Raw genomic sequence first — 23,237 nt, forward strand, 5'->3', positions numbered from 1 at the left:
GAAAAGAATGCCCGCTCTTGCTGTTTCTATCCTGCATGGTACGGGAAGTCCTGGCAACACTAATTAGGCAGGAAAATAAGTAATTAATAGCATTAAAATCTACATACATTTTAATGGCTGTAATCCAATATAATCCAATCAAAATGCTAGCAGAATTACAAGCACCAGTATTAAAATTCACACAGAAATATAAAACACACCCAATATCCAAACAATTTTTAATTGTAAGAATAAAGCTGGGGTGACCCCTCCATCTTGATTTCTAACTGTTTACAAAGCTCAAATTACCTAATGAGTATGTTGATGACATAAAAATAACATTATTGCTTAATGTAACAGGATAAAGGTAATTGGAGTAACCAAACCTAAATACCCATCAAATTTTTGACACGCCATGAAGAATACAATATGGTAAAATAATCTCTTCATTTATCAGTTATGGAAAAACTGGATATTCACAGGCAAAGAAATGATTTTGGATCTAAGCTAATATCATATATCAAATCTGCTCCAATAGGATTAAAGACTGCAAGACATAGCACCATAAAACTCTTTGATAAAAAATCAAAGAACATATTCCTTGATATTGGTTTGGGAAATGATTTTTTTCAGTGTAAAAATAAAACTATAGGCAAGAAAAGTTTAAATTGTGTCAAACTAAAAAGTCAGTTTTAAGAAGAATAATACATTAAACCCAAGTTTTTAGTGGGTATCAGTACCCACTAAAAAGGCAAATAATGTCAGAATTAAAACATTAGCTATAGAAATCGAGAAACTGCAAATATTTGGTAAGTGATATTGTGCCTCTTTAATAAATTTGAAAGTGTGAGGGATATGTGAAAATTCCTAAGAGATTTTAATTGCCATAAAGGATTTTAGAATTGTAGAAAGTTATACATGCACAGTGCTCCCCATGATGAAATTGAATTTCTGCAAGAAATTCCCAAAGCATGCTTTGTTGGTGAAATATGTCAAACACATTATTTATACAGTTTCTGAGGAGAGAACCAAGGGAATTCTATTATGAGTTTAAATTGAACTTAGTAGAAAAAGGTACTATATAACTATAGTTTAAAAAGTATGGTAGCAAGAATTCTACTTTCAGGCCTAAATAAGAAAGTCTGTAGAAAATAATTGTAAAAATGAATCCTACACTATGTGAAATGATTCAAGTGATAGAGCAAGAAAATTATGCACAGATGCAAGCTAGGTTTAACATAAATGTTTTAATATTATGCACAATAGTAGATTAAAGGAGAGAGATACATAATTCCAATAAATTCATAAAATCATGTGAAAAAATTCAGCATATATAAATTGTTAAGATTTTTATGATGTCACAACAGAAAGAATTTATGATACTATAAAATATCGACAAATATTTATGATTAAATATGAAAAGCTTTTCTTTTGAGACAAGATATGAATAAAAAAGCCCTGCTAGCTCTCTTGATTCCTGATGGTTTTTGAGAAAATTTATTGTCAATAATGAAAGTAAAAAAACACAGGATAAAAATAGCAATTTTTTTTACAAGTCAGGAAATTTTATGAAAAATTTAATTCATTCATAAAAGTGTTGGATAAATTATTTAAATTTTTGAGGCATTTTCCTAGTTATTGGGTGCACAGCCAGTATAAAAATCATTTTCAATTCTATATTCCACAATAAAGTTATTTCAACTGCTATTTTTAAATTTAGAACAGAAAAAAGGTAAAAATTGCAACGAAACAGAGCTTTAAAACAGACTATTAGGAGAGTAACGATAATCATAATATGCATTGTTATAAGCATAGTAGTTGTTCAGAGTACAAGATACAGGCATGAAACATTGTCCAGAAAATTACTATCACAACACTTTTCCCTCAGTGAACCAAGAGAAGGCAGCGATATAACTACCTTAACTGTCCCTCCCCCACATTTCCTTTTTACTTCCTTTCTTTTCTTTTTCTTTCATCACAGTTTTTCTTTTATTTTGAACAATTTCTTCTTTATTTGTAATGACTGTAGTAAAATTTTGATCTGTTTACTCTTTCAGATTCTTACACTAGCGAGACACTATGATGTTTACACATGTGAGATCGATTTATTTCACTTATGAGTATGGTCTCAAGTTGCACCCATTTTTCTATAAAAGTCTCAAGTTTATCTTTCTTCCCAGGCTGAGTAGTATGCTGTTTCTATCTATCTGTCTATCTATTTGTCTGTCTATCTATCTATCTATCTATCTATCTATCTATCTATCTATCTATCTGTCTATCTAGATATCTATCTATCTATCATCTATCTATCTGGGAAAATACTCAGAAGGAGAATAGCTATTTCTAAGGCACCTCTAATCCTACATTTAAAGAAATCTCCACATTGATATCCACAGTAGTTACACCAGTCTGCATGTCCACCAACAGTGGAGAAAGGTTCCTTTCCTCCTGACATCCCTGTCAGCATTTGTTATTGATTGTTTTCTTGATGACTGCATTCTTCCTGGAGTAAAATGGATCTCAGTGTTGTTTTAATTTGTATTTCTCAAATGACCAGTGATGCTGAACATTTTTTCATATATTTATTTTTCATTTGTATTTCTTCATCTGCAACGTATATATTTATCTCAGATACTGGTTTTTGGATTGGAATTTTGAGTTTGGGGGGATCCAATTTTTCAACTCTTTATATTTCCTAGATATAACTTCTTTGTCAGAGGGACAACTGGCAATAATTTTTTCTCACTATGTGGTTTGTCTTTTCACTTTGGTAGCTTTTTTTGTGCATAAACTTTTTAATAAGGTGAGATACAATTTGTTGATTCTTGATTATATTTCATGTGCAGTCTGGGTTTTGTTCATGAATGTCTGCCTATGTGTTCAAGATTTCTATATATTTTCTCTTCTTCTAGTAGCTTTAGTGTTTCTGTTTTACTATTTAGATTTTTGATCCAGTTTAACTTTAGTTTAGTGGTGTTAGACATGGGTCTAGCTTTAGTCTTTGTTATGTGGAAAGTCAGTTTTTTCAGCATATTTCTTAAAGAGACCATTTTTCTTCCAGTGAACATGTTTGGCTTCTTCGTCAAAGATAAGGCATGTTTGTAGTTGCATCGGTGTCTTCTAATCTGTTCCACTGATCTTCTGGTCTGTTTTTTTCCCAACATCACACTAATTTTATCACAGTAGCTTTGTAGTATAATTTTAAGTCAGGGATTAAGATGTCTCCTGATTTGCCTTTGCTGCCCACAATTGGCCTTGTTATTATAGGTCTTCTATGGTTCCAAGTGAATTTTAGAAATGTTTTCTGTTGTTCTGTAAGGTATGTTAATGGCGATTTCATTAAATCTGCATAAAAATTTTGGAAGTAGGGACATTTTCACTACATTGGTTCTTCCTATTCATGAGCAAGGTGTATCTTTCTATTTTCTGATATCTTCTGCAATCTTCTTTTTAAGAGTACTCTAGGTTTCAATTTATAGACCTTTTACTTCTTTTATTAGATTGAGTCCTAACTATTCCATTTTTTCGATGCTATTGTAAAGGGTGTGGTTTCCCTAATTTCTGTCTCTGTGTTGTTGTTTGTGTACAGGAATAGTATTGATTTTTTCTTTTTTATCGGTACCGGGGATCGAACTCACGACTACCTGCTTGCAAGGCAGGCGCTTATGCTGCTGAGCTAAATCCCTAGCCCCTAATAGTATTGATTTTTGAGTGCTGACTTTGTATTCAGCTATGTTACTGAATTTGGTTATCATATCTATAATTCTTTTGGTGGAACTTTTGGGGTCATCTATGTAAAGTGTCATGTCATCTTCAAGTAATGACAACCTCTTTCTTTCATATTCTTATTTCTTTTATTTTTTATCCTATCAAATTGCTCTGGTGAATGTTTCTAGAATTATACTGAATAGGAGAGGCAACAGTGGATATATTTGTCTTTTTCCTGATTTCAGAATGAAGGCTTTCAGTATTTGATCATTCAGTATGATGTTAGCTGTTGATTTGTCATAGATGACTTTTATCAGATTAAGATAAATACCCTCTATTCCAGTTTTATGTAGGGTTTTTTTTTTTTATCATGTATGGGTGTTGGCCTTTGTCAAAATCTTTTTATACATCTACTGAGATGATCCTGTGAATTTGTCTTTGGTTCTTTTAATATAGTATATTAATTTGTATTTGTTGAACCATCCTCATATTACTGGTATGAATCCTACTTGGCCATAAAGTATAATCTTCTTAATGATTTTCTGCATTCTGTTTGCCAGAATCTTACTGAGGATTTTTGCATCTATGTTTATTGGAAGATTGGCCTGCAGTTTCTTTTTGGTTGTGTTCTTCTCTGGTTTTGGAATCAGCTATAGTACTTACCTCCAGGAATGATTTTAATAGTATTGCTTCTCTTTCACTTTCCTGAAATATCTTCAGCATTAGTGATATTAGTTCTTCTCTAAATTTCTTGTAGAATTCAACTGTGAATCTGTCAGAGTCTGAGATTTTCTTTGTTATTAAATTTTTAATCACATTTTCAATTTCATTGGCTGATATTGTGTTACTTAGAATTTTTATATCTTCTTGATTTAGTTTTGGCAATTGGGTTGTGTCTAGGAATGTATCCATTTATTCTGTGTTTTCCATTTTATTAGACTATAGATTCTTAAGGTAAGCATTGATGATCTTTTGTATTTCTATTGGATCTGTTGTGATTTTCCCCTTTTCATTCCTAATTGCTTGAATTTGTGTTTTTTGTTTCCCTTTTTGGTGAGGTTGGCTAATGGTTTATCAATTTTATTCTTTCAAAGAATCAACTTTGCAACTTGATTCTTTGTATTGTTTTCTTAGTTTCATTGCATTAATTTATGCTCTTATCTTTATGAGATTTATTTGATTTGTTCTTTTTTTTCTAAATGTGTGAGTATTAATATTAGGTTGTTTTTTTGAAGTTTGTGCTATTTTCCTGATGTGAGAGATTATCATTATAAATTTACTCTTAGGACTACTTTCATTATATCCAACAAGTTTCAGTATGCTGTATTAGCATTGTTATTTAATTGCATACATTGTATAAATTCATCTTTAATTTCCTCTGTGATCCATTGGTTGTTCAGAAGTGCATTGTTTAATTCCTACGTGTTTGTGTAGTTTTTGTGATTTCTTTTGTCACTAATTTCCAGTTTCATTGCACTGTGGTCAGATAGTGTGCAAAGAATGATTTCAATTACTCTATATTTACTAAAACACATTTTTGGGCTAGAATATGGTGTATTTTGGAGAATGACCCACGTGCAACTGAAAGTAATGTGTATTCTGATGTTTTGGGGATGGAACACTCTGTAGACATCTACTAAATCCACTTGTTGACAGGTATGATTTAATTATATTTTGGTTTACTTATGATAATTATGATATTAATTATGATTAATTATAATTATGATGTTTTGGTCTAGTTGGTCTACCTATTTGGGAGAGTGGAACAGTAAGGTCTTTCACTATAATTGTGTTAGTACTTATTTGTTTATTGATGTCTGTTAATATTTGTTTTATGCGGGAGTGCATTACTCTTTGGTGCATATATATTGATGATTGTTATCTCTTCTTGGAAATTTCACTTAACAAATATGCAATGATCTTCTTTGTCTCTTTTTTTCAGTTTTGGCTTAAAGTTTACACTGCCTGAAAATAAAATAGCTAGCCCTGCTTATTTATTTTAAAGAGAGTAAAACAAAACAGTTCAAAGCAGAGCAGAATAAAACAGTGCAAATAACACTGGATTTCAAAAAAAGACAGTAGGAAATCAACAGTGGCTACCATCATATCTCTTGTTTTCTTTTAAATAGTTGTCCATACCTTCACACACAATAAATTAATATAAATCAAAATAGTATAAAAGCAATCAAAACACAAAAATGAGAGCCTTAAGGGCTTTCATTATCAGACATTGAGAAGTCAATATTGGCTTCCATAATGTCTCTTGTTTTCTTCAAAATAACTGTCCATATCTTCATACATATTGAAATCAAATAATTGAAAAAAGGATAAAACTAATCAAAACCAAGAAAAAAACATTATTGACTTTCAAATCAAAATGATAGGAAATAATCAGTGGTTACCATGGTGTCTTGCTTTCCTCAGTGTAGTTGCTCATACTCTCACACATAGTAAAATCAATTCTTGCAAACCTTTCAGGTGAAGTTCTAGGCATATATAAGCCTATACATGTACATCTATCCTTTCTGTATTAGAGGGGAAAAATAAATAACTATAAGAGAAACAATACAATACAAAACAAAACAATACAAAACAATAACAATGTAGGCTTTCAAAACATGGTAATAGGAACGTAACAATTTTTATTGTTTTGCATAGTTATCTTGAAAAGGCTTACTTGAATTACCAGATGTAATCATGCAAAATTGATCTAATCCTAATGGCTGTTATCTGTTTTGTTCTAAGAACTAACAGAATTAGTAATACAATCATCTTAATAATCTTAAGTGTAAATATACAAATTTATATCTTATTTTGTTTCTCTTCTTTCTTTTATCCTTTTCCCTATATGAATTATCTTTTCCTCTTTGAGCAGTTTCTTAATCCTTCACAATATTTAATGAAGATTTGTATCTTACTTACTCTTTTAGTTTCTTACACTAGGGAGACAATATGGTGTTTACATATTTGAGTTGAATTTATTTCACGTATGAGTATGGTCTCAAGTCGCATCCATTTACTTATAAAATCTTCAATGTGGTCTTTCTTTATAGCTGAGTAGTATTTCATCATGTAAAAATACTACATTTTTTAAATGCATTCCTCAGTTGATAGACATTTGGGTTGTTTCCCAGATTTAGCTATTATAAATTGTGTTGCTATAAACATGGGTGCACATATATCACTGTGGTATGATGTTTTCAGTTCTTCGGAGAATATTCCCAGAAGTGGAATAGTTGGGTGAAATGGGACCTCCAATCCCTGCTTTTTTAGGAACCTCCAGACTGATTTCCACAGTGCACCCTTCTACACTCCCACCAACAGTGAAGAAGTATTCATTTTTCCTTACAACCTCTCCAGCATTTGTTATGGATAGTTTTCTTGGTACTGGCTATTCTTTCTGAAGTGAGATGGAATCTTAGAGTGCTTTTAGTTTGCATTTCTCTAATGACCAACGATGTTGAACATTATTTTCATGTATTTATTTGTCATTTGTATTTCTTCATCTGAGAAGTATGTATTGATCTCAGAAGCCAATTTTTAGATTGGGTCTTTGAATTGTAGGGGTCTGATTTTTAAAAATTCTTTGTATGTTCTAAACAGAAGTCCTATGTAAAGAGGTACATTGAACCAACATTTTTTCAAAATTCATGAGTTTCCTTTTTACTCTGTTGGCAATTTCTTTCGACATGCAAAAACTTTTTAATAAGACAAGATCCCAGTTGTTGATTCTGGAAAGTATTACCCATGCAGTTTGATTTTTATTCATGAATTCTCTGCCAACACATATGTTTTCAAGATTTTTACCTACTCTGTCTTCTGGGAGATTTAGTGTTTCTGTTTTAATATTTAGATCTTTGATCTATTTTGACTTTAGTTTAAAGCATAATGATAGGCATGGGGCTAGTTTTAGATGTGGCATATGGAAAGCTGGTTTTTCCAGCACCATTTACTAAAGAGGCTATTTTTTCTTCCAGTGAAAGTGGTCCCTTTGCCAAAGATAAATTGGCTGGGGACTGGGGATTTAGCTCAGCGGCATAAGCTCCTGCCTTGCAAGCAGGCAGTCGTGAGTTGGATCCCTGGTACTGATAAAAAAGAAAAAGACAAAAAAAAAAAAAAAAAAAAAAAAGTTGGCTGAGTGTGTTTGCAGTTGTGGTTGTGTCTTTTAATCTATTCCATTGATCTTCAGGTCTATTTTTATTCCATTGCCATGCTGATTTTATCACAGTAGCTTTGTAGTGTGACTTTAAGTCAAGGATTATGATGCCTCCTAGCTTGTCTTTGATACCCAGAATTTTCTTTGATATTCTAGGTCTTCTCTGGTGCCAGATGAATTTTAGGAATGATTTCTCTAAATCTGCGAGGTATGCTAATATATTTTGATTGGAATTGCATTAAATCTGTATACCAATTTTGGGAAAATGGTCATTTTCACAATGTTTATGCTTCTTATCCATGAACAAGGAGTGTCTTTCCATTTTCTGTGATCATCTTTGATTTCTTTTTTCAGAGTACTATAATTTTCATTAAATAGATTGTTTACTTTCTTTGTTAGATTGATTCCTAAGTATTTCATTTTTTGGATGCTATTGTAAAGGGCATGGTTTCTCTTATTTCCCTCTTAGTGAATTTGTTGTTTGTGTAGAAGAATGCTATTGATTTTTGAGTGTTAACTTTGTATTCAGCTACATTACTGATTTTGGCTTTTACATCTAGAAGTCTTTCAATAAAGTTTAGGGGGTCTTCTGTATAGAGTATCATGTCATCTGCCAATAATGACATAACCTCTTCCTTTCCTATCTTTATTCCTTTTATTTCTCTCTCTTGTCTAAGTGCTCTGGTTAATATTTCCAGCACTGTATTGAATAAGAGTGGTGATAGTGGACATCCTTGTCTTGTTCCTGATTTTAGAGTGAAAGCTTTCAGTTAAGACCATTTAATATGATGCTGGCTGGTTCTTCATAGATGGCTTTTGTCAGATTGAGGTAGAGACCATCTATTCCAGTTTTCCATAGGATTCTTATCATGAATGAGTGTTAGACTTTATCAAAAGCTTTTTCTGCATCTATTGAGATGATCATGTGATTCTTATCTTTGGCTCTATTGATACGATGTATTATGCTTATTGATTTTCAGATATTGAATCATCCCTGCATTCATTGTATGAATCCTATTTGATCATGGTGTATAATCTTCTTGATGACTTGCTGCATTCTGTTTGCCAGTATTTTATTGATTTTTTTTTAAATTTTAAAGATAGTAGAATACAACAAAACATGATAGAACAAAGCCAATCAAGATAACGCAGTGAAATTGATACACAACTTCAGAGCAGGATACTGGAATAAAAATAATAGATACTATAATATATCATGTTATCTTCACAAAAGCAGAATACTATAAAATCATTCAAAACATAATATTGCATAGAGCAAAACAATTTATCAGAACAAAGCAAAACAGTGAAAACAATATTGGCCTTCAAAGACAAGCTAGAAGAAAATCCCTCATGTTTGATTTATTGCCTACTGTAATCCTCCCAAGAGAAGCTCAGACCTCTGGCCCCAGGTTAGGATAATCAACCAAACAATACAAGCATTTAGTTTAGAGATCTGGCTGATCTCTAAACCATCCAGTTACAAACGGGTGGGGGAGTTATTGAGGATTTTTGCATCTGTGTTCATTAGAGATATTGGTCTGTAGTTCTCTTTTTTGGTTGGGTCTTTGTCTGGTTTTGGTATTAGGGTAATATTTACTTCCAGTAATGAGTTAGGGAGAACTGCTTCCCTTTCAATTTCATTGAAGAGTTTAAAGAGTGTTGGCATTAAGTCTTTGAAAGGGTTTTGGCCCAGGCTGGATATTGTAGCCTGTAAAAGCCAAGGAGCTCCTATCTCCCCCTCCCTTAGGAATCTGCCCCTGGCGCCAAACAAAGACCAATGGGCTACCTGTGCATCCCTAATACCCCCCTTAGGTTCCACCCCAAGCCGAGGCTACTTCTGTGCCTCACTCTACAGGGTGGAGATGCCACACCCCAGGGGGTCGGGGGTGTCTCTCCCCACATTCCCAGAATAAAGGTTATTTATATTTTATACTTCTTATCTTTTCAGCCGCTGCCCGTTCTCCTCCCCCCACAGTTCTATCAGTCTTCCTTGAATTTCTTGTGGAAATCATCTGTGAATCCATCAGGACCTGGGCTTTTCTTTGTAAAGTTCTAATTTCTTTTTCAATTTAATTAAGTGAAATTGGGTTATTCAGCTGTGTGTCTCCCTCAAAACTTTCCAGACTTTTAATTTCAATTTTAGATAACATCTGTGTAGAGGGCAGCAATGGTTAACATATCAATTAGGTCAGATTCCCAGGAATTTACAGTTCTTTGCAGAGGGGAGCATTGATTAAAATATCAATTAGGTCACCCAGAAAAATGGCACATACAGAACAGTATGACATGTTATAGGTACTTTGGTCATATAACTTAGGCATAACACAAACATTATGAAGCTCTTTTTGCTAGTGTACAGCAAACTGCTTTCATGCATCCCACAGGTTCTGATAGATTGTATTTGTATTTTCATTTGCTTGCAGAGATTTTTAAATTTCCTCTTTAATTACCTCTGTGACCTTCTGATTGCTTAGGAGTGTAGTGTTCAATTTATATTTGTTAATGGAGATTTTACAGCATCTTTTGTCATTAATTTCCAGTTTTACAGCACTATGATCAGATAGTATACATGGGATAATTTCAATTTTTTTGCTTTATGTAAGAATGTTCTATGGGTGAATACATGGTCTATTTTAGAGAATGTATATTCTGATGTTGAGTGGAACATTCTGTATACATTTACTAAGTCCATTTGTTCACAAGTTTGGTTCAAGTCTGTTATTCATTTGCTGACTTTCAATCTAGTTGATATGTCTCATTGTGTCAAAAGGGTGTTAAGGTCTCCAGTTATAATTGTGTTATTGCTTATTTGATTTTTCATTTCTGTTCATATTTGTCTTACATAGCTGAGTGCTCCTATATTTGGTGTATATATATTTAAGATTGTTATCTCTTCCTCTTGAAGTTTTCCCTTAACTAGTATGTAGTGACATTTTCATCTCTTCTGGTCATTCTTGGTTTGAAGTTCACATTGTCTGTAAACAGTACAGTTACCCCTGCTTTTTTGGGTTCCTATTACATGAAGTATTGTTTCCCATCCTTTGACTTTCAGTCTATAAATTTCTTTTTGGATTAGAGGGGTTTCTTGTACGCAGAATATGGTTGGATGTTGTTTCTTGATCCATTCTGTCTGTTTCTTTTAATGGGTGAATTGAGGCCATTTACATCAATGGCTATAAGTGATATATATATATGGCTCACTTTTGTCACGTCATTCTTTCTGCTATTATTTCTTTACCTTTCTCCTCTCCTTGATTGTCTGCCCTGCTTAGTGACTTTTTCTGTCTTTTTCTGTTGGTGTTCTTGGGGTCATAGTTGTGTTTATGTCTATCGAGAATATCTTTCAGTATTCTTTGCAGGGTTGGTTTGGCAGTCATCAAGTTCTTCAGAGGTTCTTTGTTGTGGAAATGTCTTGTTTCTCCATCAGTTTTGAAGGACAGTTTTTCAGGGTACTTTTGGGTTGGAAGTCTTCCTTTAGGACCTGAAATACTTCACTCCAAACTCTTTTGACTTCATTGTTTGTGTTGAGAAGTCTGCTGTAATTCTGATGGGCTTTCCTTTATAGGTGATTTGTCTCTTTACTCTAGCAGCTTTTAATATTCTGTTCTTATGTTGAATTTCTGGGAATTTGATTATTATATGTCTGGCTGTAGATTTATTTTGGTTTATGGCTATTTGGAGTTCTACATGCTTTAGTTAACTGCATAACAGTTTCCTTTCCCATGTTTGGGAAATTTTCTGCTACTATTTCTGTAAATATTTTTTGATATCCTTTGTGTTGTCACCCTATTTTTCACTAACACTTATCAATTTTATATTATTTTTCTGTGCATCATCTTGCAACTGTTGAATTATTATTTCCTGATTACTTGCTATTTTTAAATGTCTTTTCTTTCCTGTTCACTAGCTACAGTCTTCTTTTCTAGGTCTGAAAGTCTATCTTCACATTCATTCAGGTGAGTGTGCCAGGTTTTGATGGAATTTTTGATTTCCTAGATATCTCCTTGAATCTGTTTCATGCATTTTATTGATTTCTTATTTTGTTCATGCAAAGTTTCCATATTTTTGCAGTGCTCCTCAATTTTTTAAACTATGTCTTCTTTAGATGTGTTTAGCATTTCTTTTATTATGTTTATCATTTCTTTTACTTGGGAGATTATTTCTGATCTGAGTCCCTTTACAGCTTCATGGAGTTGCTTCCTTACTCCAGTTGCTATCATTTTAGAAGTTTCAGGTTTATGGCTTATACTTTCTTCTATGTCCATGTCTCCTAGGCTTGTTTGGGATAGGCTGGAGGTTTGAGATTGCATTTTACTCTTTCATTTTGTCATTTTCCTGTATTCCCCAGATTCCTAGTGGCACTTAAAGGCTCCCCAGATGGGGGGTGTGACTAGATGGACCTTCAGCAGCCCCCATATGGCTCACTAAAGCTTCCCAGCTGCTTGAGTTCACTGGGCAGGGCCCTACCATGTTCTGAGTGGTGTTGTAAGGCTGAATGATACATGGAGTGTACTGAGCAGGCTTTCAGCTCATGCCATGAGGCACATCAAACCACCCCAGTTGCTTGGAGTCTCTGGGTATGGTTCTACCTGGTTCCAAGTGAAGACCTACAACTACACAGCTAGGTAGGGATTGCTGTGGTAGGCTTTAGCTCACACATGGAGGCTCTTAGTTACCTGGCAGTGGCTGGGCAGGACCCACCCAGGACCTCAGTGATAACATAAAGGCCCCACACTGTTTGGGGGCACTGGGTGGGGCCTACTAGGTTCCAGGCAGAGTCCTATGGCTGCACATTTAGGTAGGGATTGTTGTGGTGTGTTTCGCAGGTGGCTACCTGGAAGTCTATTTCTGCTTTTTTCTGGGTTACTGAGGCATGGAACATTGTTTTCCATCCTTTAACTTTTAGTCTATGAAATTCTTTCTGGATTAAATTTTTGTGTGTGTGTGTGTGATACCAGGGCTCAAACTTATGACTGTGTGCTTGCAAGGCAGATGCTTATTTTGCTGAGCTAAATTCCCGGCCGTAAATGTGTTGCTTGAATGCAGCATGTTGAATCTTATTTTTTGACTCATTCTTATATTCTGTTTTTTTTATTGGAGAGTTGAGACCATTTACAATGATGGTTGTAACTGATAAGTATTGGCTTATCTTTTTCATGTTAGTTTCCTGTTGTTGGCTACCTGTCTTTCTCCTCTGTTTAATTGCTTGCCCTGCTTGCTAGTTTCTGTCTATTGGTGTTTGTGAGTTTGTGGTTTTCACTATCTCTTTCTAACACATCCTTTAGAGAATTCTGTGGAGCTGGCTTGGTAGTCATGACTTTGTTCTGTTGTTCTTTGTCATGCAAGTATCTTCTTTCTTCACTGAATTTGAAAGATAGTATTATGGGATAGATCAATCTGGATTGAAATTTGTTTGCTTTTATGTCTTGAAATACCTCACTCCATACTCTCCTTGATTTGGGGGTTTGTATTAAGGGATAACCTGATTCTCATGGACTTTCCTTTATAGGCAATTTGTTTCTTTTTTCTAGTTGCTTTTTTGGGTCTTTTTGAGATAGGGTCTTACTATGCAGTTCAGTCAGCATTAAGTTCACTTTGTGGCCCAGGCTGGTCTCAGACTTGCAATGATCCCCTGCCTCAGCCTCCTCATTGCTGGGATTACAGGCATGTGCCACCCTGCTTGGCTAGAGCTAGTTACTTTTAATACTTCGTGCTTACATTGAATTTCTGGAATATTGATTGTTGCATGTCTTGGTATAGATTTATTTTGGTCATGGCTATTGGAGTTCTATAAGCTTCATTTATTTGTATGTTAAATTCTTTACCCATGTTTGGGAGGTTTTCTGCAAAGAGGTTTCTATGAAGAGATTTTTAATGGCTTTTGCACTGTCTCCACCTTCTCACTCATTCCAATCGTCTTATGTTGTTCTCTTATTGGATTGATTTTTTTGTGGTCCCTTGCTACTTTTAAGATATCTTTCTTTTCTTGGCTACTAGTCACATCCCTGAATTTTAGTTCTGATAATGTATTCTTGCCTTCATTCAATCTGTTGCATATACTGTCATTGGAGTTTTTTCAAACTCTTGGATGTTTGTTTGGATGTATTTCATTGACTCAATTTCTTGTCTATGTTGGGTTTTTATGGTTTCCAATGTTTTCGTAAGCTCCTCTATTTCTTTATCTGTCTGCTTTAATTTCTTCCATTTTGATTGGCATTTCTTTTGTACCTTAGATATTAACTTTTCTATGGCCTCTTCCATTTGTTTTTCACTTCTGCTGCTATCATTTCAGAGTGTTCCAGTGGTGATCTAATGATATCTTGTATCTCTTTATGCATTGGATGTGTTCTGGTGGGCTGGGCATTTGGGGTTGCATTTTGCTTCTTCCTCTTGTAATTTTCAATTTTATTTTGTTTTCTGTGTGGATATTTCCAGATATTTTTATGTTAGCTTTATCCCTTGTGTTGAGACTTTCCTAGGTGATGTCTGTTCCTCAGGGATGTCTTCTAGATATAAATGGTTCTTGGTCCTTCTGTGTATCCTAAGAACCTACCTTCCCAAAATATTAAGAATGTGAAGCTACTATCTATTTGACTCAAGGTCCATTATTTTGGTACTGGACTATGGTGATGGTTATGACCCTTTGCAATCTCAGTGTTGTCATATAGGGGAGAAAAGTTGATTATAACAGGAATAGCATCTGATTAAAGTAATACACTACCAAAAATGACAACAATTAGCTTGACATCTTTAATCATAGGAACAAGTTCTATAGTTATATAGCATGATCCATCTTATAGCAGGAACTTGTATGCAATAATTTTACACTTAGTAAAGTGTTATTACCCTGTTGTGGGGGGTGGTTAAGAGGGAGAGGGGTATTAGGGAGAGGTGGGTGGGTTAAGTATAGTACGGACACATTTGGTGAGCAAAGGATGGTCATCAAGTTTTGGGTAACTGCAGGATACAAGAGCGAAGGATTGGAAGAGAAAGCCTGGGAGTGTTGAAGTGAACCAGAAAGTGAAGAAACAATGTTTACTCACATGAAAGTCTCATAAAGTCTAGCAAATCAGTTGATGAAAGAGAGGAAGAATACAAGTGGAATAATACAAAGGGAAAGTATAGAGATCTAAATCATGAATGAGAGGGAAAAGTAAGTAGAAAAGAGGAAGAAGAAAAAAGCCAGAAAAAATAGAAAAATGAAAAAATGGAAACAAAAATAACCACACACAGAGAAAAAAGCACCAAACCTACAGGAAGAAAAACAAAACAGGACAAAACAAGAGAGAGAAGAAAAGAAAACAAAGGGGGAAAAACACAAACAAAAACAGCAACACACAAAAAAATAAAGATCAAAAAACAAAACAAAACATGCTAGCTGGGTGGATTACTAAGAGGAAAACCCTTCAGACAGAGAAAAATAAAAGCAGTGAGATTCCTTTAGTGTCTACAGGTCTGTGGGACATCCCAGTCTGATCCTAGAATATGTACTCTAGCCAGGATTGCAGGTGGATTTGTGCTGGGTTTGGTTCTCATCTTTGTCTCTGGATTTATGAGGTAGGATTAGTTTTCTGTGACTGAAATTCTCCTCAACTATTTTAAAAAAAGAAAATAGAAAAGATAGAAGAAAGAAAAGAATAGGGAACAGAAAAAAGAAAAAGTGGCCCTACCTGCACACTTCTAGTCTGTGTGTCTTTGTCCCCAAACACACAGCTGGTTCACCTAACTCACCACCTCCTGGCTTGTAGTGTTACTGCTGCTTTGGGATTTTCTGCACCACTGGTCCTGTCTGTCCATCATGTGTTTTTCAGCTGGAGTCTTACTGTATTGCTGGCATTTCTGCTGATCTCTGGTCCCTGAGTCCCACCAGTGAAGAGATCAAAGAATCTGTCTCAAAGTGACTTTTCACCAGTCACTGAAGCTCTGAGTCAATGGCAGGAATGGGGTCCATCTCAAATTCTCTCTCTACAAGTCACTATAACTCTGGGTCAATGACATGAGCAGGAGCCCATTTTGGAGCCTCTTCCTACCAATCATGGCAGCTCCTGAACTACTATTTTAGAATGGTACCATTTAAATAGCATAAAACAAGTTGTAACATTAACAGAAGATAAAACTATGCTAAACTCTCAATTGGAAATAGTGGCATTAATTAAATATGACTGTAGAACTTTAATAAAATGAGTATCAACCAATTTAAAGTAAAGAATAATTTATGTAAAATAAAGGATGCTAGGAGCTAAGACTAATAGAGCAGAAAGGGTTATAATGAAATTTGACATTCAAATGTAAATTACTTTAAGTGTAAAAAATATTCAAAGCATTGAAAATGAAGAGGGAAACATACAAGAAATCATATAATATTAGAGACCCATTTGGCTTCTCCCTGTATGTTTGAAAGGCATTTTCAAATACATGTTAATGATAAATGAAAAAAGTTAAATTACAATGAAGAAAGTGTGACAGTTAAAAAAAACAATTAACAATACAATAACATACAGAGAGAGCTTTAATAGATATTAATGTAGCAAAGAAACAAAAAATATAAAAACTTATATGAAAGAAATAGTGTCAGTAAAGAGAAAAGAAATATATTTGATACCTATATATAGTTATAGGTGTATTAGGTATAGGTGTATAGGTATTAGGTGTATAGATATTAGGTATAGATGTATTAGGTATTAGGTCTATTAGGTATAGTTTTATCATCGATATTGGTGTATTACGGCATGAAAACATTACAGAGATAAATCCAGGAAAAACTAAATCTCTCTACAGAAGCATCTATTGGCAAATGGGAATATTGAGGCATTTATATCTCCCACTCATATCCAAGGCTGAGTGCTTTAGGATCCTTGCACAGGTCAGTTTGCTTCCCTGAGACAGGGAGGCATCTTGAAAAGACTGTGTCTGACTAGGAATGATTGTATGCCAGGGATGGCAAGGCAGGATGTCTCTCTTAACAGGCAGCCATTACCTTGTCACCTGATTCTTCCATGACCTTGTTTATTGTATATTATTTTGATGGACTCACAGGAGAACAAATCACTCTCTCAGATTCAGAATGAATTTCCTGGTAAATACTTTAGGGTTATTAACTAGAAATACAAAGTCACTATTTAAAAATGCTTTTCCAAGTGCAACCACACCAGAAAGTAATTTAGGAAGTCTTTAAAAGTTACTTTTCACACAGGTAAAAGAAATCACAGGCTTTGATACAATAAGATCATTGAGCAGAAGCCCAGAGGACACATTTTCCCCTATTTATTTTGCCACAATACAAACCTTTCTTCTTTATAATCAATATATGCTAACAAAACTAATAAAAGCCCCAAATCCATCTTCTAGTGTCTTCTTCAATTTATCACTGTTCTGTAATTTCACACAGAGGTTTTTCATTGTTAAGTTGATCTCTAGGTACTGTTTTATGAAGTTATAGTGAGTGAAATTGTCTTCCTGATTTCTTTCTCAGCTAGTGCATTGTTGGTATTAGAGAAAAGTCATTGATTTTAAAAGTTGATTTTGTGTCTTGTGACTACTCTTAAAATGAATCAGTTTGAATTTTCTGAAGTTTTATTTAAATAGAATCATACAAGATATAATTGCTTCTGTGTGGTTCCTCTCAGCATATTTCTTTTGAGACTGTACTAGGAAGTGTGGGATGCCATAAAGAATGTCATAGATCAGGTGGCTTAAAAATACAAAGTTATTTGTGTCATAGATCTAGAGTTTAAAATCAAGGTACCAGTCAATGTGTCTTTTGGTGTGTTTTTTTTTTTTGCCAGCATACAGAAGACATTCTTTTGCTGTGTCCTCACATGGTGAAGATGTTGAACACGCTTTCTGGTATCTTTTCTTACAGGAACACTAAACTCATTTTGAGGTTCCTATCCTTATAGCTTCATGTAAGATTTCAATATATGCTTTTATGGGGATACAAACATATGATCCATAACAGAAATCTTTCTGTGCTAGCTCCTTACGGTTTTCTATTATATAGAACCATCTGTTGCTGATATTTGAATTATTTCCAAGTACCATTCTCCTACCTACTATATGAATGTTGATTGTGGGAAGCCGCCTATGATGGCGCCCATTTCCTGCTTCCGGGTTCTTCCCGGCCTGAACAAGCCCGCCAAATTGTCATATCTGCCCAGTTACCCGTGACGCTAGCCTATCAGATTGTTAGGCGCGCTTCTCTGTGATTGGATACTGCTTCCCCTTATAAGAGGTTGTTCCTGCCCCCAACGGCGGAAGAGGAATCAACGTTGAGGGTGGCGGACCTTGTTAGGTCCGGTTCGCTGTACGTAATAAAGTTTGAGAGCTGATCCTGCTCGAGTTTGGCCTCCTGTCTTCCGCGGCTCCGGTCATCTGGTGGCCCCCGTACGGGGAATAAAAGACTCAGCGACGTGCCTCTTCGGCCGGGAGGTGCGATTGCTGTCGCCTGCGGTACGACGGAGGACCTGGCCCAATAACAACGGAAGGCCGCGAGCACCTCTTCTCTTCACCCTGATCAGCTACGTGAGATACAGCGGTTCCCGGGACAGGTGAGTACTGGGTCACCTGGGTTGGGTGGACGCACCTAACAGATTTTGAGCGCCACACGAGTGGACGCTGGGTTTTTTTTTCTTTTCTTTTCCCTTTGCATCTGTTTTGCTTTCGCTTCGCTAATACAGCCCGACAGGCTTTTGATAGAGCTCGATCGGAATGCTCAGAGGAGCCCAGAGCCACTGCCGATTGTGGGTCTCCGGAGGACCCTCAGGGCTCTAATTAAGGTTCAGAAGAGGAGGTTGTCTTCGCTAAACAGGACCCTCCTGCACAGCTTAAAGAGGAATTCAGGGCTCGGGAAGATAAAAAGGGGAACCAAACACCACCCTGCCCGAGCTACTCCGCCTTACGGGAAGACCTTAAGCCCTTCCGCCCTTTGGCAAGTTCGTGACCCACGATCACCCCCTTCAGGGCGCCAGGCCCCACTAAGCCCTTCCGCCCTTTGGCAAGTTCGCGAATTCAGGGCTCGGGAAGATAGCACCGCCGTGGCCGGAAGAGGAGTTGCTCCCTGGGCTGCCACCACAACCTATGGCACCGCCCTGGTTAAAGGGAGAGCTACTTCCTGGGTTGCCTTCTGCGCCCCCATCTGGGGAGGGAGGAGGACGTTCCTTCCACCAGAGGGTATGGTCGCGGCTTCCCTTTGAGTGTTCCGGTCTCCATGCATTCCCGGTACAAGTAGGAGGCAGGGGAGGAGGAGGATATTATGAGCCCTTAGAAATTAAACAACTTAAAGCTATCAAGGACGCAGTTTCAGCTTATGGGCCCAATGCGCCATTTACCATGGCGCTTTTAGAGGCATTGGCAGGTCTGCTTTTAACTCCTGGAGATTGGACCCAGCTGGCACGCGCCTGCCTCTCCCCCGGACAATATTTAGATTGGAAGTCCTGGAATGAGGAATTCTGTGTAGAGCAGGCGGCAGCCAACAGGGAAAATAACCAGAGAGAGTGGAACAGGGATATGCTATTAGGGCAAGGAGCCTTTGAGGAAGATCAAACTCAATACCCTCGCCAGGTTTATGAACAAATTAGCCGCTGTGGCCTCCAGGCCTGGAGACGGCTGGCTGGAAAGGGAGAACATACGGGTCACCTTACAAAAATTATACAAGGGCAGGGAGAGCCATTTTCAGACTTTGTGGCCCGCATGCTTGAGGCCGCTAACAGGATTTTTCCAGATGCTGAGGCGGCTCACCCTCTCATAAAACAATTGATTTTTGAACAGTGCACTAAGGAGTGCCGTGATGTCCTAAGAACTAACAAAAATAGGTCCTTAAGAGTGGACACGCCTGTGCCGTGAATTGTGCCACGGCCTAACGCCCAAAGGAAGAATATCATTGGCACTCTTTACCATAAATTTTTTAAACCTTAATCATAATAATCATTCCCCTGCCATGGAGCACAATAACCCGTCCCCGGCCGACAAAGGGCTGGAGAGATGGAAAGATGTCCTTACAGGACAATGGATGGGCCCGGATCCAGTGGTTAGTTGGACCCGAGGTGCGGTTTGTGTCTTCCCACAGGAACCAGGTCGCGAACCGCTGTGGGTCCCGGAAAGATTGATGCGAGCAGTAAACTCCCCACCAGTTCCTGATAAAGCACAGGAGGATAAGCCCGCGGACACAAGTCAACTCGACCCTTCTGGGACTGACGCTCAGCGCCCGAGACCATCTACAAACTAAAATGTCTGGTTTGGAGCTTTTTCTATTCTGTGGGTTCCTATTAATCATGCTCAGATTCCACAGAACCACCACAATATCTTTGGGGTCCTTGGCACCACCCGCCCACATTGGCACCTTTTTCGGTGGCCTCGCCCGCCTCACCCAGGGTTTACACCATCAATCAAACAGTCCTTGATTATGACCCACCCGCTTAACTCCGGTCGACCCTCCATTTCTCTTCCTTCTGTCCCACGATTACCTCTTTTTGGATCCTAATTGCCATGGCTATCCTAGTAGGGCTTGTGGTTATTAAATGCTTGTTAGATCGCCTCATACAAACTCAGCAGCAGGTTAAGATCACAGCTATGGCAGCCATGCAAATGGCAGCAGGTGGCCCATCAGGCCAGCAGGCCGCCGCATATCTCCTTCACATTGCAGAACATCAGCTATAAGAGCTGAGTGGGCAAGCCAATGACGGGTAAGACGGGAAAAGCCCTCCCGGTCAACCTAAGACAGGCTCCACTCAGATATACATGGCCTATAAGGCCAGGGGTCCCTTCTGGAGTCAAATTATTGGCATTGAGATGCGAGACCAAGGGTACTGCAGTGCCATCTGCCCCAAAGGTTGGGGGGAAGGCAGGAATGAATGTCTATATGCATCCAGGTTCGGTTCACAAAAGCCTGGCCCTGCGAAAAAATGAACCACTCACCTTGAGCATGGTCCTGGCGCAAGGATATGCACAAAACAGGGTGATGCACAGCAGGGTATAGACCTCTACATTCTCTCATGCCTCGGCCTACAAGGTAGGCCCACTCCTAGGTGTCTAACAGCAACAAGGTCATAGACACCTTGGAGGGACCCACAGACCATCCTATTTTAATAAATAAAAAAGGGGGAGATGTGGGAAGCCGCCTATGATGGCGCCCATTTCCTGCTTCCGGGTTCTTCCCGGCCTGAACAAGCCCGCCAAATTGTCATATCTGCCCAGTTACCCGTGACGCTAGCCTATCAGATTGTTAGGCGCGCTTCTCTGTGATTGGATACTGCTTCCCCTTATAAGAGGTTGTTCCTGCCCCCAACGGCTGAAGAGGAATCAACGTTGAGGGTGGCGGACCTTGTTAGGTCCGGTTCGCTGTACGTAATAAAGTTTGAGAGCTGATCCTGCTCGAGTTTGGCCTCCTGTCTTCCGCGGCTCCGGTCAGTTGATGGACATAGCTTTTATTTTTTGAAGGAGATTATGCTAGGTTATGGGATAGATGCATATTTAGCTGCTCAGGAGACAGTAGACCTGTTTTTTAAATGGCTGAACTAGTCACATTATCAGTAGCAGTGATGAGAGTTTTGCTTGCACCACAACTTCATGAATGCTAGCCATAGTCATTCATTTTTATTTTAGTCATTCTTCTAGATGGTAGTAGTATCTCTTGTTTTAATTTGTGTTTCCTTTATGGCTATTTTGAGCATTGTGTGCTTATTTATCATTTTAGGTCTTTGGTGAAGTGCCTATTCAAATTTTCGGCTTATTTAAAAGATGAGTGTTTGCCTTGTCTTGTAAGAACTTCTTGCATATCCAGGAGATTAGCTCTTGCTTGTTAAGTGCTGGTGAATGGAAAGTTCAGGTTTCTAAGCACTCTCAGAGCTCTTCTCCTTCACCCTACCTGATATCTGAGTATGTTTGTTTGTGTTGTACAGGGAAATATTGTTCAAAACCACAATACCAATGATAAATTTTCCACCTTCTTCTATTCCTGAGACCTCTAAACCCAGAACTCCTCATAGCCTGTGAGAAGAAATGTGGCTGTTCTCCTGAGCTGGTGCACAGCACAATCTGCAATAGCTAAATCTTGGCTACAACCCAAATGCCCATCAACTGAGAAATAGAAAGAAAGATGTAGTAGTGTTGTATAATGGAGGGCTACCCAGCTATAAAGAAGGATAAACTCGAGACTTTTCTGGTAAAGCGATACAATCAAGACCATTGTTAATTTCCTATCATCCTATTTTGAAATTCTGTATCATTACTTGTATTATTTTTCTTTTTAAAAAATAATAAATAAATAAATAAATAAATAAAGGAATGTTTCCTGATGTATATCCCTATTTTGAAGTTTGTATTGGAATCCTTTATGAGGGTCAAGCTCAAATAAGGTTGAATAAACAAAATCATCGAAAAAAGATTTTTCCCTTCTTTACAGTAAAGATAATACATCCTAATTCACAGCTTGGTGCTCCATTGAGCTGGTAGGAAATACTCTTAATTCCAAGAAATCAAGTTCAACTCCACGTTATAAAGGGAAGAGACTTTCTGTTAAGTCTTAGAAACACTAACATGTAATTTAACTTCAAGAGTTTGAAACATCTTTTGATATAAATTACCATAAGATGAGATTAAAATCAAGTGATATAGCAGAAGAGATTATTTGTAATATATATTACAAAAATAATTTCATAATTGTGTAATATTGGTGTGAACATTATGATAGAAAAAAGTTTGCATGAGGCTAAAAGCTAAGTTGTCTGGGGATCAGGATTCTCAAATTGGAGCCTGGAGCAAAACAGTGTCTCAATCATGTTTTAGATGGGCATTGCTGGGTGCCTCTGCTCTGAGTCAGGCACAGGTACCTTGTAGTATCCAATGTTATCTTATATGAGAGTCCTGCTAATGTATATTTTATCGTCAGCAGCCTATGTCTATGAGTGACATCCATTGAAAACACTGAGGGAAAAAGAAGAGAAGGAAGAGATGAAAAGGGAGAGGAAAATGAAATGATGCCATTTGAGAAATTAGGAAGAAAATATGAAACTCTTTTTCTGGATATTCTCAAAAGCAACTACTAAAGAAATAGGAAAGAAGGGATGGGGAAGTACTTTAGTGGTAGAGGACTTGCCTAGCATTTATGAAGGCCTATGCTTGATTCCAGCACTGCAAAAGCGATTAAGTTTAATAGATAAAATTTCAAGAAATAGTTAAAATTACCTCTCTTTCTGATGGCTGAGCCCATTAATTCACTATATCAATAAATATTTGACCATTTAAAATTGAACTCTGTATTAGTCATATCTACCTGTCTGTCTATCTATCTATCTATCATCTATAACATATATCTAATTATTTATCTATCTGTCCAGGAGCGGAAGCCAGGACCTTGGTAGGCTCTGTGCTGAGGTTTTGCTGTATTTCCTAGGTC

The 23,237-nt window shown here is 36.9% G+C and overlaps 1 protein-coding gene and 1 long non-coding RNA gene across 2 annotated transcripts in view; one reads left to right on the forward strand and one right to left on the reverse strand.

Annotated features, from left to right (window-relative positions):
- Positions 1-23,237, reverse strand: part of LOC100719991 (T cell receptor alpha chain MC.7.G5-like) — a 556,517-nt gene that overhangs the window by 384,941 nt on the left and 148,339 nt on the right.
- On the forward strand, positions 17,507-19,985 carry LOC134473231 (uncharacterized). The gene is made up of 2 exons (XR_010043376.1): positions 17,507-18,393; positions 19,911-19,985. It is a non-coding gene; the product is annotated as an uncharacterized LOC134473231 (long non-coding RNA).

Source organism: Cavia porcellus, unplaced genomic scaffold, assembly GCF_034190915.1.
Source record: "Cavia porcellus strain 051 isolate PalLab524CR breed Dunkin Hartley unplaced genomic scaffold, mCavPor4.1 scaffold_26, whole genome shotgun sequence".
Lineage (NCBI taxonomy): Eukaryota > Metazoa > Chordata > Mammalia > Rodentia > Caviidae > Cavia > Cavia porcellus.